Below are 19,724 nucleotides of genomic sequence, written 5' to 3'. Positions count from 1 at the left end.
TGTAGGCATTTGCCTAAATAGTGACAAAATAAGACAATTAAAAGAAAAAAATTAAGCAGGATATCCCTTCCCCCCAAACCTTCTCATTTAGGTGAAATATAATATGGCGCAGCTTTTGTTCAAGTTACCAAGCAAAACCAATGAGCTGTAACCTGCTGTTTCAATTTGCATGAAAACACATACTACAGGTTCCAAACAAGCCAACTTTACTAATCAGCTTTTCATGCCAAAACTGTGTTAGCATTCATTTGTGGACTGCCTAAGGTAATGAGGAGTTGTAGAGGTCTGCGGCGACCGTGGCTAGGAATATTAATTGTGAAATTACAAAAGTTCAGATTCTGTTACGAGAAATTTAAGCCAGTTGAAATGGTTGCTGCCTGTCTTTGCCCCTTGAGGCTTTTCAGAATTCATTTTGGTTTTAAAGACTGGGCCATTGGAGACTTGTCTCTTTGTGCAGACTGGATGGAGGAATTTCTTTGAGAAAAAAAGCCAGAATCCATGCTGCCACCTTTAAATCTTTCAAAATACTGAAAGGTAAGCACTACAAAAGTTTATAGTTAATACAAAGTAGAAGGCAAGAAGTCTGCTCTGTACTAAATACTCAATATAATATAATATAATATAATATCCACTTTACCCAGAGCATTGCCAAACAACATAAAATAATAAAAATACATGACATAATAAAAAAACATAATAAAATATTGTATATAATAGAATTAAAGTGTAAAAAAGGCAGGGGCAATTATAGTGCCTTGCATGCTCTACAGCAGCTCTGTCAATGATGTCTGACCAAAATGAATAATACCATTTGTCTTCTCTGTCCTACTTTTCTGAACATTTCACAGGTTTTCATTTAAAATGAATTCCTTTGTGCAGATTTTTTTAAAACTCAAAATTCCTTTTTTTCTATAACATGCTGTTTGCTTGTAATTTTTCATTCTCAATATCAAGCAAGTAAAGCTTGTTTTTATTACATTCTTACAATTAAAAATGAGCACTGTGATTTGTAATTGGTATCTACAAAATCAATTTGATTAAGACTGTGTTTTTGATTAGTAAGACTGTGTTTTATTTATAGGTAGCCATTTCTTCAGTAATTGTATGTTCTTTTTGCTTAGTTACAGGTGTAGAATTGATGCAGTTGTTGAGCTCAGAAAAATGAAACCCAGCACCCAGTTCACTTAACTGCATGAGCATTAGAATTGGAATATAGTTAAAATCTGTTAAACACAAAGCAGAGTGGTATTAAATATGGCTCTTCCTTATATAAAAGACTCTTTCCCAAACAGAAATGAAGATTAATATGGATATACAGAGTCTGTAAAACTTATATTGAATCAGATTGCTATAAAAATACCAGCAAATGACCTCTAACCAGGAGTGATGAAATGAATAAGACATTGCCTTCAATCTGACATATATGCTGCTGATACGTTTCATTTTTCATTATATTGTTTGCTCTTTTATTTACACAGCCTAACAGTATTTATTATCGCTGTTGTGGAGAATAATAAATGGTGCTGATGGCTGCAGTTTTCTTTTGGCCAGCAGTAACCTTACTTCACCTGGCTTAGTAAGTAAATTCTGATGTTTGTTTATTTTCCACTGTGACATTTAATTATTTGAATTAATTCCTTTTGAAATGCCATATTATCATTTTAAAACTTGCAATAAATATAAGTCATGTTGAAATAAATAAAATCAACTGATGAGGACTTTCACCTTCAGTATATGGTCTGCAAACAAATGATATTCTCCTTTTACTTTCAAGTGTCCTGCTGGCCGTCAGTTTCAGTCTGTGTTAAAATCTGTTATTGTGTTGACCTTATGCTAAATTAGAGGATAACCATTTTTATTGAATATTGAACTTTTGCGGTGAGGACATTTCTGTGCTGGCCTATATCATGCTGCCCCTATTATACATTGCAGATAATGATTTTCTCATTTATTCAAATGAATAACAGCTCACTCCTATAGCAGCTCAGTCTAAAATTAACTAGCCATTAAGGTTTTGCTTATTTAAACTTGATCATTTTAAGTGTGTATGGATTGCTATTATAGTTTCTTACATTATTGTAGTAGTATGGTGAGGGATTGTGCAGCCGGCAAGAGGGTGCCGGAAGCAAAGGCATTATTTGATATTTTGACTAATTCAGTCCTTTTAATATTTAAATTTATTTATTTAAAGAGCAAAATGCATTATGAAAACACAGTTCTCTGAAAAGAAGCAAATGCAACAATTATTTTTTTAACAGAATCCATGAAACTCAGCACCTGACACAGAAAACCATACTTCTAAAGTAGTCCTTCGTATGAAATAAAACAACAGTTAAAATAAAACGGTTCACTACACCTCTGGTATCTTCATGGTAATATGCTGGCTACTACAATAGAGTTTGCATCCATGACCACCTGGGTCCTGATACTGTGACATCACTTGCTATTCATATATATTCGTGCTCATCCACACTTGAGGCAATGAACCCTACATGTGTACCATCAATCACACCAACAAGTCCAGGAAAACCAGAGATTTGCATGAATGTACCTAGCTGTAGCATTAACTGATGGAGAGTTGTGGGGAAATGTATACATCTGCTTATTACTTCACACATTGTAAGGGCGTTTAAAGTTTGGTGCAAGATTCAAGAAGCAGTGGGTAGTAACATATTCAAATAATCACAATTGGAAAGCTCCATTTTGTCAGTGGCTAAAAAAACGTAACATTAGCCAAACTTTCATTTCGAAGGACAATCATGTAACATTCAAGATTTGTTATGAATATTATTCCAACTGCATCAAATTGATATCTTTCTATGAGTTCATTGTTGTCCAGCTTTTCCAAAACATTCTGCCATTCCCGAGATGTGTATACTGATATCTGCCTCAACGTCATCTCCTGGTAACTTCTAGCCAATTAGGACATCTCATGAGCTTTCCTAAATCCTAGTGAAGTTAGGAGTCAATTCCTAAATTAGGAAAATTGATAAAACGCTTTTAATCCTACTCCGACCCCTAACAGTAGGTCAAAATTCGCATCATTCTGATATTTCTGAGCCAGTCTGGTCTGTGTTCTTACTCTGATATGCTTGATAAATATGGGCACAGAGCTCAGTTACAGTATCACTGATTCTGAGCCTCTGCTCTCCATGATCAAACACACTCCTGTACCCGAAAATCAGTTTTTTATAATGTATAAATAAACAAAGTTTATTACACCAACTTTATTTAGCCTAGTTAATGTTACTCCTATCTGTTTTTTGATTGGTTGATGTGGAAAAAAAGTGTGTCAAATCACTAGAAGTAGCTCAAATTGAAGTATCTTCTCAGGTCAGTTTAGTTAAAAGCATAATAAAATAAAACAAGAAAACACTGGTTCTAGCAGAGCAAGTGTAGATGCTGACATCAAGGATGACAGATAACAGAAATGGGAGCTAGGCAATGGGGACAAGGCAATGGGGACAAAGATGCATCAGACAAGGTTGAGGAGAGTGAAAACTCCTGTACAATTATGCTACAGAGTGTGGACAGCTGTGAACTTTGGCACCTCATAATTTTCAAATTAAGCACTGGTCAAAACCAAAATAGCAGTCCAACAATCGAAGTGAAAAGCTTATCCTGTGGACTAATGTCCTTTACTCTCTTCAGAGTACCTTTGATCTAAAGCTGGGATGTTTTGCATTAGTGCTCCCCCACCTTATACAGAAAGAACTCAATAACATATTACGTCACAAAACCCATGTCACATGACCAACAACAGAGATAGCAACTGTAAACAATATGGCCAGAGCCATTAAGAGATTGTCACAAAAAGGAGAATGGCATTGTCAGAATAATAATAAAATATACATAACCACAAAACAAATTTCATAGACAGCATGCCATAAATCAGAAAAGATAGAGCCAGAGGCATTCTGGTAAGTAGAGACTAACTCAAATTGATTGTAAGAGAAGGCTGGAGTCTCTAGAGTCAGCCTATTCAAATGGCAGCCCACAGGCCACATGCAGCCGAGCAGCAACCTCCAAGTAGCCCAGCCAAAAACACAGAGAAAACCAAGAAAAACACATTTCATGAGCCTTCAGAAATTCCTACATATATTCCTATAGTAGTACAAACCATGAATGCAACACTCCTCATAGCCTAACAAAATGCAACCCACAATGCAGCGCATTGTTGTGTGTCTAGAATTGGTGGTAGTAGTCTATGTTACAGTGATTTTTTTTTTGTGAGAGTACATTGTACCAGTACCCCAGCCGTGACAGTTGGTCATGGCACCAACTACATATAAAATGATTCTATAATCAATTGTGTGCTGAGTCTTAGTTGTATTCCAGTTTCATCAAGTGTGTGCAAACGTGAGTTTTCGCAAATTATTCTAATTGTTACTCCAATGAGAGCCACGTAACTGACGAGCACAGTCTCTGCACTTCTCTACATATGATTGGTTGGCTCCCCACTTACACACTTCAGTCTTGTGGACTTATGGCTGTTAAGAGGATGATGATCAGACATTGACACTCAAAGCAAAGAACGAATTACAAAGATTGTATTTGATGAAAAAATGCAAAAAGATTTTGTAATTTTCTTTAAAACTCAATCAAATTAAGTACTGATTGCTTTGCAAAACTACAAAACAACATTTTTCATCATATTATCAACCCGCTGTTAATATTCGTTGATTTTGGAAATTCTGTGTGTGTAATTTTAAACTATCATGCACACTATTATGCAGTGGTGTAATGACAGTGCCACTGCCTCGTAACGATGAGATCATGGGGTCACATCCAGGGTTCTCCTTGCATTGAGTTTGTAAAGCACTTTGAGTGGTGAGTAAAGCACTATATAAAGCTAAATAATTACTATTATACTTGATGAGTTGTCAATTTCAAATTTTAAATGCTATGTTTTTCCCCAAATAAATAAAACATGTAGCACTAGGACTCTCGGCATCTATATATGATCACAATATCTTGAACTTGATCAAAACACAACATACATGTACCTCCACTTTTTTCTTTACAAAAAAGGCACTACTAATCATAAATGTTGTGATCGAAAACAAACCTCTATTCCCTCAGTGTGCAGTAGACATTGTATTCATGTGTGTTAGTTACTGTTATCACTTGTTATGGCTTTGTGCACTGATAGCTTTGATAACATTGATAGTTCTTTTTTAAATGCACTTTGTGATGTGCCTGGGTCATACATAACCAAAATATTTGTTTTATTTGAAAAGGTAAACAAATGTTATTGATATTACTGTGCACTCTTTTTATTTTATGCACTTTGAAATGTGCCTAGGTCAGATATGACCAAAATGTTTATTTTATTTCAAAAGTTAAACAAATGTTATTGCTAATACTGTGTACTCTGTTTATTTTATGCACTTTGAGATGAGCGTAGGTCAGATATGACCAAAATGTTTATTTTTTTTATTTCAAAAGTGTAAAAAACGTATTGCTAGTACCTCAGATTCTGTTCAATTAGAGATTTTTTTTTATTGTTTTTAAGCACTTTTTGATGTGATGTGACCAAATTTAAAAGGGAAACAATGACTAAACTTTACTTGTTTTTAAATACATTCATTTGTGTTGGTTTAAAATTTGTCATTACTAGTTTCTTACCAGCCACTGAAAATGTCTGGCCCAGCTACATTTCTTAGTTTGAAAATCTGGCTCAGATGAATTTGTAATTGAATACCCCTGCTCTAGAGTGTGGTAACCCAGCACATGCATTGGGTGTCCTAGAAAGCAACAGGTATGGCACCAGTATAGGAGATTAAAACTTTCTGGTAAAGATTTAGCCTGGCTGCTCATTCAAGGGCAATGTCAGGATGGATTCGAAGGTGGCCGATACTGCCCTGCCCAAAACACAAGGAGGCAGAACATGGCTCTTGACTTGGAGGAGATTGTCTATTAGAGCATGGCCAGCTGACAAGATCAGTTTCTTAAAACCTGACTCCCTTGTGGTAGTACACTTTCCCATGGCCAGCACCCATTTTCAGTATCCTTATTATTATTCTTTTCACATCACAAGTCATTCACCTATTAAATACCATACATATAAAGTGGCAGACTTTAGAATTGCTTTATTTTAAACTGCCAGGCTTTTTTTTCTCCTTTGATAGAGAGATGCTTGCTGAGAAGATTGTTTAGCCTGGAAATCTGCTGGTAAATAATGTGTAGATGCACAAAAATGCTTAATTGAATCATTTCCTATATAATCATGTTGGCTTTATTATTAGCCACTTCTTTCCATTCTTATCCATCAGCCATTTGTAAATGTTGACAAGTATAATATCAGGCTTACTGCCTGAAGGGAACTCCCGCTCTACTCATTCAATTTCCATTTGCATTACTTATTTCGGCTTACTTCATGTAAGGTCCCTTTAGGATTTTCTTTAATATATTTGACAACTTACTATTTAAATTCGTGACAAAATTACAATAACAAAAAACCTCACAATGATTAGTCACTGAAATATTTAGTACCACATCAGTGTATAGAATCAGAGATTAGAGTATCTAAAGCTTAGCCAGTTACAGCTATGACGTTTTTGGGCTGGAGACAATGCTTTTTTCACAAACTTTTTGTTATTTTTGTGATTGTATGTATGGTAAGAGTTCTTTGACAGGAATTAGTAATTACCTTTTTGAGACTCACCTTGACTCACTTCCTCAGTTCAGCTCCTTAATCAGGTTTCAAGTTATGTATAACAAAGCACCCTCTGTCTAATCATTACACTGCAACTTTGCTTTGAAATGAATGAAAGTGGCATTAATCGACTGCAAAGAAAAAAAAATAAGACCAATCATTTACTTGCTTTGACTAGTTTCTGTGTTTTTATTTGTTTATCCTTATAGTGAACTTGTTCAATTTAGTCAGACTGGAAGTAACCTTGAAGTAAATTATGGTTTTGTGCTTTTCTGATTTGTTAATTACATTGGATAAAAGCATCAGCTAAATAATTAAATGTCGTGGCAAGCCCAAGAATGAAATGGATTTTCCGCAGCGATGCAAGGGCATTTTTTTTTCTCCTGCTGCCTTAAAGTGTCATACACACTACCATTACCCCCACAGTCGAGTCCTCAGGGACAGCACTAGAACAATAAATCTATAGGACAACCGCAATCGACTTTCAGCTCTAACTCCTTCACTTCATCTTTGCTCATTTGCTGTTCTCTTTGACCATGCGCTCCGTTTGTCCTGTTCCTTTTTAGGTCACTGGCACTCCACATAACCAATGGGTGACAAGGTGGCTGCTTTTTTCGAGTTGTATCAAGGACTGGGAGATGAAGTGCAATTAGAGTAGAAACTAACACATTGTCAAATATCCGTCATGACCTAGGAGTCCCAAAGCATGTCAGTCCCAAAAACACTTCCATAAATGCAACTGAATTGGGGTTTAGTTTCAAACCCCAGCTAGTAATGAAGGCAAACGCAGGATCTTTATGAAAATTTTATTCTCACAAAATGCTCTGTGACATTATGAAGCTCTGAAGAGCACAAAAGGTATAACGAAGTTGAAGCAACATAAGGCAATCCAAGCAAACAAAGTCCCAATAGTGAATCCAAAGCGTAGTCAAAAAACAGAACACAGGCTCAACATAGGCCTATCCTAAAAATCACAAGCACAGAAAAATCGCAAAACTCACCAAACACTTCCTAAGCATATGCAAAATGAACCTCCGGGAACTGTGGGAGACCCTCTGGATTTACAGGGTGGAGGGCAGTTCCTGAATATGATTTGCAGGTGGCCCCAGCTCTTGGGGGAACTACTCACAAAACACATGGAGCGTAAAATAGGATAAGATACAGAATCTATATATATAATTCACTAAGCAGCCGACAAGTAGCCACCTATGGAAAGCACGCCGGAAGGGGCGTGGATTCACTAAACCGCCGACAAGTAAGACGCCAATGGCGCATGCAGGAAGGAGCCACGCCCACCAACTCTAAGACCATTGGATACAAGGAAAACTCGCAGAGCCACGCCCACCAACTCGGACGCGACGCCTCGGAAAATATGCCGTCATTTCTGTTTGTCTGTGCCACAGTCCACATGCAGCTCTGAGCCACATTGACTTTTCATTAGTCAACCTCAGTGGAACCTTGGTTCACACAGAGGCAGCGCCAGAGAGAGACAGACGCACACACACAGGCAGCGCTAGAGAGAGAGCCGCACACACACACAGGCAGCGCCAGAGAGAGACAGAGGCACACACACAGGCAGCGAGAGAGAGAGAGCCACGCACACACACAGGCAGCGCCAGAGAGAGACAGAGACACGCACAGGCAGCCCGAGAGAGAGAGCCATGCACACACACAGGCAGCGCCACAGGGAGACAGAGCCACACACACAGGCAGCGCAAGAGAGAAAGCCGCGCAATCCTTTAAAACTGAGGTTAAAACACAATGAAGGAAGCAGTCTTTAAAAACCAATAAGCCCTGTGCCTCTTTTTCATTAGCATCTCACCTGCTTCACCGATGCAGGCCCTGCAACAGTCGAGACGCTCTCTCAGCAGCTGACCTTCTCTGTGCCTGACTCCACTACTGTCAGTCACCTGATTAAAAATGGCCTTTTGAAGGGGAGCTATGGACCCGCTATACCACAGGAACACATTGCCTTCGAGCCTGCTCTCACTCACTCTAACGTACCGGCTTTCTTTCTCTCTCTCCTCACTCACTCGCACACTGCACAGAGGAGAAATGCCCGTAGCACGACTCCACCATTTCAGCCACACTTCCACGCCCCTCGCTACGCTGTGAGTGCGATGATTATTTATTTAAAAATGGCCTTTTGAAGGGGAGCTGTGGACACGCTATACCACAGATGGTCCTGCATGGAAGACATTTCCCCACCCACCAACACTCCGTTTTCCCCGGCCCGCGTCTACCCTCGCTCTCTAGGCATTCACACTGCCTGCTCATGTGCCCGGACGCAAAAACTCACCGACCACCCAGTTAGTCCCTTTCGTCTGTGCTAGGAGTCCACATGCACCTCTGAGCCACGTTGACTTTTCATTATTTGTTTCGGTTATGGCGCCCGACCACATCCACCATCGAAAACCATTGGAAACGAACAACGAAGCCCCGCCCAGAAACTCTACCCCTCCGCCAACTCGAACAGCTCATCAAACACATACTCACTCGCTTTGGTCTGTGCTGCTGTCCAAATCCAGCTGTGAGCCACGTTGACTGTTCTTTTGCCCTCCATGGCTACGGCTTCAAATGTATTTCATGGAAACAACACTTCTTTCAACGCTATAAAATTCCTGCATCAGGTAACTGTTTGTTTCTATCAGTCGGGTTTTTTTGGAAAAATGTCATTGACGAAACTGTTGCTCTCAAACTTCGCAACATGGCTGTTGGCTTTGTTTGCCAACATTGGGATAACGTCGGCGAGGTGGTCACAAACTGCAACAACTCACCACACAAGGACGCCCTGTCTCTCGAGGCATTCACACTGCCGGAAGACAACCATGGGATACGCAGAAAATAGCCATGTCAGTCAACGCAGATCAGACACCCAGGCAAGCAACACTCAATAATCAATAGCTGCAACTACTTTGCCCGCCCCCACTCCTCACCTGAGTTGGTTTCGTCTCTGTTCAGCAGTGTTTCCCAAACTCGGTCCTGGTGAACCCCTGTGGATGCAGGGTTTTGTTCCAACCGGATTCCTAATCATTAATGCCGGTGAAACTCATCCGCGATAAGTCGGTTTTTCAAACGCAACCGTGTACCAGATTAGTCTAGCTGGATGCAATAATCTGAGATGAATGCGTGCCCCTGCGCTGAGTGAAAAGCCAATGTATATTGAGTCTAGAAAACATGATCAGCAAGTCTTTGATAGGCTGCAACAAAATGATGAAAGAACGGGCGCATTTTTTTCACACAAGCTGGGTGGGTGGGTGTTAGTTAGTTAATTAGTTACTCAAAGGATTTCAAGATTTAATATGCACAAGCGGTAACACTGCAAAAGCAGCCCAAACCAGAAAAGACGGCTGGCAAAAAGTGGCCGACAAATTAAACGCGTGTGCATTGTACTTACTGAAAGCAGTGTTATGGATTTTGCAAATGTTCATTTTTTTCCCTCTTTTCCCCCTTTTTCTCCCTCTTAAAAAACATTAAAAAAGCGGCGTGATTATGTGGCGTATACTACGCCGCGGGTTGGTATGCAGCGTGTAAAACAGTTTGTTTGTCGCGGATAATTTGCCTTTTACTTTAACACAAAGACAATTTCCTGTTAGATTTGCCTTTGCGATGACAATTAATAAGGCACAGGGCCAAACTTTCAAAAACATGGCTAGCAGGTCATATGCTCGCACTGATTACGTCCCTGCCCTTTGTACACACACCCCAAACACCCCTCGGTACTACCATGCTCGGGTGACTTGGTGGATTATATATAGAAAAGCAGCCAAAACCGCAAACAACAATGAAAAGTCTACGTGACTCACAGGTGCATGTGGACTGTGCAAAGAGGAAAATGATTCATGTGACGAGTTGGGGGTGGGCACATGAAATGTTACTTTTCTTGGTGATTTATTACATTACCGATTTTTCAAATGTTAATTTTCTCCCTGTGCTTAAAAATCATTAAAAAAGCGGCCTGATTAGATAGATAGATAGATAGATAGATAGATAGATAGATAGATAGATAGATAGATAGATAGATAGATAGATAGATAGATAGATAGATAGATAGATAGATAGATAGATAGATAGATAGATAGATAGATAGATAGATACTTTATTAATCCCAATGGGAAATTCACGGGTCTATTATGCGGCGTGCCATGGGTTGGCTAGTAAAATATAAAAGAATACTGCAAATCATAAATAAAAGAAATAGTAATACATACACATAAATCAATAATGTACAACAAAGATACAAAACAAGCATTTGAGCCCCAGTCAGGGGAGGAATCCTGGCTTAGATATGACAATTACACGACTAAGATCTAAAAAAACACCGAAAACGAAATTCAAAACCTGTCTAAAGTCATAACCAATAACTAATAATTATTTCCATATGTAATATAACACAAGTATCCTTGGAAGTTTGTGTCCCCTGTCCTCCCTGCAAGGATTTTGCAAAATGGTTTGAGTAGTGAGAAAAATGCTATATAAATATAAAGAATTTATTATTATTATTATTATTATTATTATTATTATTATTATTAGTTTGTTTAAATCCAAAAGCTTCACCTGGCAAGAGATATCATTGCTAACAATAGAAAGACCCAAAATGGCAGTGCCCATGAAAATATATGGTTAGCAAAATAGCATTCTGGGAAAATGTAATTTGATGCTACAGTAAATAACAGAATTCAGAAATAGCATTCAGAGAAATTGAATTTGATGATTAAATTAATTTTGCATGTGATTTTGCATTTTTGAACCACAAAACTCACTTTTTAAAAGTTTTTTAAGGTGGAAAGTAACAAATTTTTCTCCATAAGGGTTTAGTAACACCTTGCATCCCTTTTGAACCCAAGCTTTTTTCAGAAAAAGTGTCTGAATGTAAATAAGTGGGAGGGGGGAATTTCTTTTGGTAATGTGATATGGCTAATAAAAAGTGTTGGTGTTGCTGTTAGCCAGTTTTCATGTTTTGAGGAATTTTAATGGGAGATCTGACATGCAGGGAAAAACCTAACATGTGGTGGCTCTATGCTTGCATAAATTTTAGATCACAGATAAGATAAAAATATGGGGAGCAAAATTAAGCTTTGCCATAGAGACATTGCTGAAATGATTGTGCATTCCCCAGAAAAAAAAAATCCCATACTTTTGTCCATGAGGAAAAACATACCAGGTGTGGTTAAAATATAGTTGAGGGGGCACATATGCCACACATTTTGGTGATCATGAAGCACCACAATTTGGCAACATATTTTACAATAAAAAACTATGGTGTTTCACAACCACTGCAAATTCAGTTTAGTAAAAATTGCTAGCTTATCATTAACAATGACTAATAAGAAAAATAATCATAATCACAAAAACATTTATTTTTCGAACATCTTTCAAAACACTCATGGCCCACAACTGCGCACCCTTGACGTCATCTGGAAACCAGGCCTAAACAGCTGCAGTATGAGGCAGCTCTTAGGCGTTTTGTTGGCATGTTAGCATATAAACATTAAAGGTTCAGAAAAATTAAACACATAAAAGTCTGAATTAGAATAAGCCACTATAATTCGGGATGTTCATAAGAAATGTTTAAAGTCTTAATATTCTTGATTGTAACAAAAAATATCAAAGATAACATCACATTTATAATCACTGACCTTCAAATAGTCTAAAATGATACCCCATATGCTTATGTTTGAAATTTGTCATTTTTAACCTTCTGGGAGTAGCCCTTAAAAGTGCTAGGACCACTGGTAAAGAATTAGATATGAACAATATTATCATATTTATGATCAGCAACTTTAAAACGGCATAAACCGATCCCCATTTTTTTTTTAAGTTTTGCAAAAAAGAGTGCAATTTGACCTTTCATATCTCATTAGAGGGTGAACCCCAGGGATTGGTTGATTTGGCATGTATAACTTCCTTTTGATCATGTTTGATGAAGACACTTATTGGCTTACTCTTTATCACATGGGTATAATTTCCTGTGCAAAATATGGTGTAAAAATTAGTATTTGTTTAGTTCTAGATAGCCATAAATAGGGGGAAATCCCAAAAAGCTTGATGTCTTGCATATCAAAACATCAAGATGAGTTGATTGCAATACAGTATATCATACATGAGGTTTTTCTCGTACCATTGAGTCAGGGGGTGCCAGCCAAAGAGAACATGTGATTTCAAAGCATTCATAAGTACTCTAATTCTTAAAACAATATAACACAAAATAATTTAAATGAAATGGACTTGTCTAATAGCATTTTCTAAAACCAGTAAAAACATAAGCCAGCTCATCCAATTTAGGGCTATGGGGAGCCAGTGCAACAAGGAACTCAAGGTGACCAACCCTAGACCAGTTTCTTCATCATGAGCACACCCAATTCACCTGCAATGCACATCTTCAGAGATTTAGAATACCAAAAAATTCTTACAACCACTTAATGCAATTCAGGGTTCTGTAGGGCCAGAACATGATCAAGGCCAGGACAGGGCAACAGTCCATCACTGAACATGTTTACATACACGCTGAATCTCACACTGGGATCAGTTTAGAATTGCCACTTAAGACAATTCCTTGGAGAGTACAAATATGGAGTGATCGTGCAGACAACATACAGACAACTTCCAGCTGTGGGATTGGAACCCAGGATGCTGGATCTGTGAGGCAGGCATGCTAGTGAGAACACATCTGGAGTACTGTGTGCAGTTCTGGCATTTCAAGCTATGCAGAGGAGAGTAACCAAGTGCATCTTAGGAGTTAAGGATATGTCGTTATCTGAATTAGACCTGCTTAGTCTCAAGCAGTGGTGACTCCATAGGGACCTCCAGGTATTTAATATCCTCAAAGACATTGAAAAAGTAGATCCAGCTGAATTCATTCAACTTAATGGTGAATCAGATCCTTGAGGACATCAGTGAAAAATTAAGGGTAAATTTTTTTTTAAACTGGAGCTATGAAGCACTTCTTTATGCAAAGAATTGTAAGGACCTGGATCAAACTACTTAGCCATGTAGTTGAAGCAGAAACCTTGACAAGCTTTCAGAAGTAACTGGATGAGATATTGGGACAGCTTAGCTATTAGCTAAACAGATGAGTTTGGTCTCTATGAATGGTCTCTTCTAATTCGCCAAATTTCTTATGTTCTTATATAAAACCTTAACAACAATAAAAATCTTTTAACAAAGTTCTTGTAAAGAAATTGAATGTCAACATTTTAGGCCTGTTTTTGTACATGATCAGTCTGTACTTTTATTTATATAGAATCATTTATGCAATTTTGCCACATGCTGCTTTGGTTTTTCTTGGTGTTAATAATTTTCCTGTTGGTGGTGATGTCATCATGTCTACATTTTCGGTTTCTGTTGTGCTCACAGACCCAGCCATTTTGTTTACCACTGTTATGGCCATTGTCATTCACATTAGGCAGTAATGCAATGTTGTGACACAACAGTTACTCCAATACAAGACATCCATCCATCCACTATCCAACCCGCTGAATCCAAACACAGGGTCACGGGGTTCTGCTGGAGCCAATCCCAGCCAACACAGGGCAGGAAACAATCCTGGGCAGGGTACCAACCCACCGCAGGACACACACAAACACACCCACACACCAATCACACACTAAGGCCAATTTAGAATCACCAATCCACCTAACCTGCATGTCTTTGGACTGTGGGAGGAAACCGGAACGCCCGGAGGAAACCCACGCAGACACAGGGAGAACATGCAAACTCCACGCAGGGAGGACCCGGGAAGCGAACACAGGTCCCCAGGTCTCCCAACTGTGAGGCAGCAGCGCTACCCACTGTGCCACTGTGCCGCCCCAATACAAGACAGCTGTGCTCAACTCATAGTTTGACCAAAAACTCAGGAAATAGTAATCTAATTTTTTGCAATAGTTAAAGCCAAGAAATCGAAGTTAATGTTAGGAAATATTTTTCTGACTTTGTTCCTCGGTTTACGTTTTTAATCATTTGGCTCAGTTGGCTTCTCTGCTATTCTGACTCCTGCCTGCTCTTCAACCATGAAGCTCCTCATTCTCCTTCGGTTAATTTATCTCCTTAGTTTTAAGTCTAGTAATTTGACCTGTAAGTTGTTGTGTCCTGCTAAGATTCTTACAACACTCTAACTTAAGCACAAAATGGTCATCTTGACATCACACATGATGTAGAAGCCAGGGCACTTAATTAAGATTCTTCAAGAATATGGTTAGTGATTGACAGACAGAACACAAAAAATCCATACTTCTGACAAAAAAAAATTATAAATGACACCACACCAAACCCTGACATTGAAATGTTTTGCAGTGTTCTCCGGAACATTGTAGATGTTTTAACTGCGTCCATGAGGTCTGGAGGAAGCAGAGATCTCAAGACACTGGGACTGAGGACCCTGCTATGTATTGAAAGGGTCTGTCACCCTACACTGCCAGTCCATTTTCACGTGTAAACTTTGATTAGAAATGGAAGAATACGTGAAGCTGCAAGATGGCCCTGTGCCCTTGTGGTCCCAGTATTTTACAATTACAAGCGCAGACCCCCTGTCTTGAACTTCTTAGGTTTAAAAAGTTGATCCTCAATAGGATTTATTGACCATAAAGTTCCCTGACAGGAGGAAGGCAGCCAAGAGAGCAAGAGCAGAATTAAAGAATAAGAGGTGAAATGGGGACTGTCAGAGTGGAAAAACAGGCAATCTGCCCCAAAAGGGAAGAATGCAATTGTGGCATTTTGAGGAGCTTCTAAGTGATTTCAATTTTTTCCTACTTGCCAACTCTGTTTTGTGTTTATTTTAAAAAAAAAACATCAAAAGCCATTATTTTATATATTTTGTTAGTTGGTGGTGCTCCATTCTGTATTGGGGTGGCTCAGTGATGGTCACAAATATATATTTAATTATTAATAATAAACTATATTTTATGTCTTCTGGCACCTGCCAAAAATGATTAAACAATGTGCTGTCAAAAATAAATATAGTCGCCTGCCATTAAAAGAATTTCTTCTTTAATGTCAATTATGCCCCCAAGTAGGATGATTAACGTCAGAAGGCTCTGAAAGTATGATATCAGAGGAGTGCAAGCCTACAGCAAGGATATTTTTCTGCAGTGCAATAAAATATAGTAAGTGTTAAGAAAAGGGGAAATAGACTGCTTACATTATTATTTATTATGTGTAGAAGGCTATGAGAATGCCTCTGGAAAGACAGGTTTAGGTGGATGAATGTGTTAGAGATTTTGGCAGATAATATTCCACCATTTACTAAATGCTAAATTAAGGTTTCTGGTCAATAAAGGAATATTGACCATTGGGAATTTTAGGGAGTACACTAATCTATGGATCTATCCACCCATTTTCTGAACTGGCTGTTTTCATTGCATGGTTACATTGGATGGAACAGTCATAGTGGAGTAGTGCCAGTATAGTTTAGGGCACACTTACGCACACACTCTGTTGTGTTTAGTATCATACACAAATTTGTGATATGGGCCAAAACAGTTGTACCCCATGCCAGCACAGCAGAGGTTACTGTCATTGCAACCCTCCTAATCAAGAAAAAAGCAAGGGGGAAAACATTTACAACAGGAATACATTTAATAAATGAAATAAGCACAAGGGAGGGGATGAGCTAATGAAGAATAAGCAGTAGCAAATAATCATCTCATCAAAGAGATAAAACATGCAGTTACTTTGAGTTAGGAATCCGTTTGTCAGAAAATTTCTGTGTGTTTAGCTGGCACAAATCTGGTGTTCTTACACTTGTTTGGTTTTTTTTTTTTTCTAGCCCAGGAATCAGTTCTGCAATCAGTTTTTTAAAATTAAGCTTACTTTAATTGTAATATTTTTGTGTTTTTTTATTTTTATATTTATTGCTGATACCGTATTGCGTTTCTAGTAGTTCAGACAGTAACCTACATTGCTAGGAGCATGTCCTCAGAGGCTATGACCTCCACGTAACAATATGACAGCTTTAGAGCACTTCCTCATCCAAATTTGTGGATAATAAAGCCCTTATTCAAACATCCTTTTGCCCATTTCAAACCTCTTTTCATTAGTGTATTTTGGCTTTGACTTAGTTCTTAGTTTTTAATTACAATTTTGGTGTCTCATTTTGGCTTTGGTTGTGGTGTTGATTGACCTCCTTGTTTAGACTTCTTTTTCAGCTTTTGACACTGTCTACTTGCTAGTGGTCCTAGTTGAACATTTTGAGGCTATCTGTGCAGGTCTTCTGTGTCAGTCTACAAGGCTTGCCCAATTAAATATCTCAAATCACTCCTAAAAACTCACCTTCTGTCATAACCTTTTCGACTATCCCATACAAAGTGCATCAAAATGGTCTGCATTTTTGCTACAGTAAAGAAGAGGTGTTTTATGGGAAAACAAATAGTGTGAACGAAGCAGTAATCAAAACACAAAATCCAAGAAATGATTAATGAAAACAAACATCAGAAAAGTTGGAAATCATACACAATGTCAAAAACTGCCTTGAAAGAAACTGAATAAGAAATTAGCTTTCTGAAGCTAAACAAAACCTGTTTCTTTTAAAACAAAGTTCAGCCAACAATGGAGCACACTGTTTTGTCTTAAATAACTGGCTGCTATAATGTCACATGCATGGTGTAAGATGAGTCCTGGTGTGTTGTAATGACGTGATTCATTAATGGTTTGAATGGCTTAACTCACACTGGTGCATGATGCACACTTGAGTGAGTACACTTGCTCATATGGCAAATACTATTTAAGCAGCGGCAGTGTGAAATAGGATGGAAAAAGCAGGGTGAGTTAAAACTGATTAGAAAGAAATTTTATTTGTTATAAAGAAACAAGGGGAGATAGCTTCACTCTCCTTTTCATCACCATACTGAGTAACGATTCTTCCTTTTCTCCATCATAAGAGTTACTGAGCTGAGAATCCATTAAACATTCATATGTAACTGGTGACATTTCATCAGGCTTGTGGCCTAATCACTCTCACTTATGGTTAGTGCTGTGAAACTATGGAGTATATGTGATCTAGGACCTCTTCATTTACAATAACAAATTAGATTTTTAAGGAAAGGCTATTACAACATTACTGTATGTGTAGTAGTCTGATGATAGTCTGTGTCTGTCAAGATAGTCATATTCAAAGATGTATTGGAGAGATTCCCAGCTGGCTCAGATGTTGTGCACTTGAAAATCTCAACATTAAAACTCAAGGTCATAACCAGCTTTCAGGATTTATGAGTGTAAGTCAAGAAAAGCTGCCTTTAGAGATGAAGGTCAACTATCTCGGGGTTTTTTTCCACGAATATGAGTAAAATAAAACAAGAGTTTGACAGGTGGGTTTGTGTAATACGAATGGTTCTGCTGGATATTTGTTGACGTGCATTGATCAGGTTGAAGGTAAGGGCTTCAGACAGATTCTTTAGCTTATCACCAAATTTTGATGCAGTTCTTCTATGTGAAAATGTGTGACAAGTGACCAAAAGGAAAGAAAATAAATACAAGCAGACAAGACTATGTTCATCCACAAGGCTGTTGTAACTCTTAGTGACAAGCTGAAGAACTTGACATTGTAGGAAATACTCAACAATAACTGTGTCAGTCGTGTCACTAATAAGGGCCAGTAACTCAAGTGTTTAGAGAATGAGACAGGTGAGTTTTGAACTGTACTTTGTATTCATGGATGCAAATTAAAAGGCAGTAATTTAATAGTGAAAAACAGTTAAGAACTACTTATGACATTATAGTCCTTAATTTGAAAAATTAGCATCTAAGTAACGATATGGGTTATACATGTAGGTGCTCATTTGCCACACTAATGTAGTTCTTACATAACTGCAAAGCCACTTGAGATTTAAAAGAGGCAATTCACATGCACTTGACGTCAAAAAGATCATTGTGAATTCTGTGATGTGACTCCTTGAATGAGACAGATAGCTGTGTTTCTCTTCTGAAATATTATAATAAAGTAACCCATTCAGGAGACATGGCTAGAGGCTGGACTCAATATGTAGAAATGAAAAGATGTGAAAGAATGATTATGGAAATATGCCACTCTAACAAAGTAGCCTGGTAGTGAGTAATGCACTTATAATAAAGGCAGCAGATCTAGTAATGCGGCTAAGCAATTTCATTGATAAAATTCCAAATACATACAGTAATATACAAGTATAAATCCACATAACCAGAACACCTACACGTCTCAGTTTAGAAAATGATCCTCTTATTTAGATAGATAGTAAAGGTTCCTGTCTTTAGCAATAATGAATCAGACAAAGCAGAAAGGTAACAACGAATGGATCGTATGAAGGTTCCTGTGACACAGTGCATGTGCTCAGACTTGCCTTTTTCAAAATGCTAGACTTTATTGCCTGTGTTTGTATAAAATAGTAAAAAAAAGGACTTGAAAACAAAATGTATGATGCTTCATAGATAGGGTTTCTTGAAGCAAGATTGGAAATACTGTACACAGAAGTAATATCTCAAGACTTTCACACTACATTCTTAGGTTTATACAGTTTTAGGGGTGCTAATCCACCAAATACGATTAAGCAGTACCTGAAGTAAACTGACACAGACAGCAGTATGGACAGAATTTTAACCCAATACTGGATAAGTGTGAGTGTAGAGCTTACTACTTGTAATGACCACACTAGGAGGTGACCGATATGAAGAGTGGATTCAGGAGATGGACTCATATAACCAAAGTAAATCAAAAGTCATAGCCAGGAAGATGGAGATCTGCTGTACAGAACAAGTTCAAGATTTGAAATCAAACTCGTATATTGAAGAATGTAGCAAGAGAGTCAAAAACCAATGAGGGTTAAGAAACAGGGCCAAATTGGAAGACATAAATCATCGTCAGGAAACAGAAGGTAGTTTGTAACTTGAAATCTAACAGCAGCACTTGTAAACACAAACTTGGACAGTGAGGAAGTGTAAAATGCTGAACTTTATGTTGTCACTGTAATGAAGTCACATGTCAACCTGCCTAACAACAGCCTGGCAAAAGGGCATCACAAATACCACACAATGGTGCTGCTCTTAATAAAAACAAAATGGCTCTGTTGGAAGACATATTTCAAAAACAATGTCTTCTAAA

The 19,724-nt window shown here is 38.0% G+C and overlaps 1 protein-coding gene across 1 annotated transcript in view; it reads left to right on the top strand.

The window, feature by feature from the left end:
- The first annotated feature begins 336 nt into the window (after positions 1-336).
- lnx1 (ligand of numb-protein X 1) overlaps positions 337-19,724 on the top strand; it is a 282,952-nt gene continuing 263,564 nt past the window's right edge. Inside the window, exons 1-2 of the mRNA XM_028802221.2 lie at positions 337-534; positions 1,479-1,576. The gene's annotated coding sequence lies outside the window, so the exon portion shown is untranslated. The remainder of the gene's footprint in view (positions 535-1,478; positions 1,577-19,724) is intronic.

This window comes from Erpetoichthys calabaricus, chromosome 5 (genome assembly GCF_900747795.2).
Source record: "Erpetoichthys calabaricus chromosome 5, fErpCal1.3, whole genome shotgun sequence".
In the NCBI taxonomy this organism is placed as follows: Eukaryota; Metazoa; Chordata; class Cladistia; order Polypteriformes; family Polypteridae; genus Erpetoichthys; species Erpetoichthys calabaricus.
This window is presented reverse-complemented; position numbering and strand designations above follow the sequence as displayed.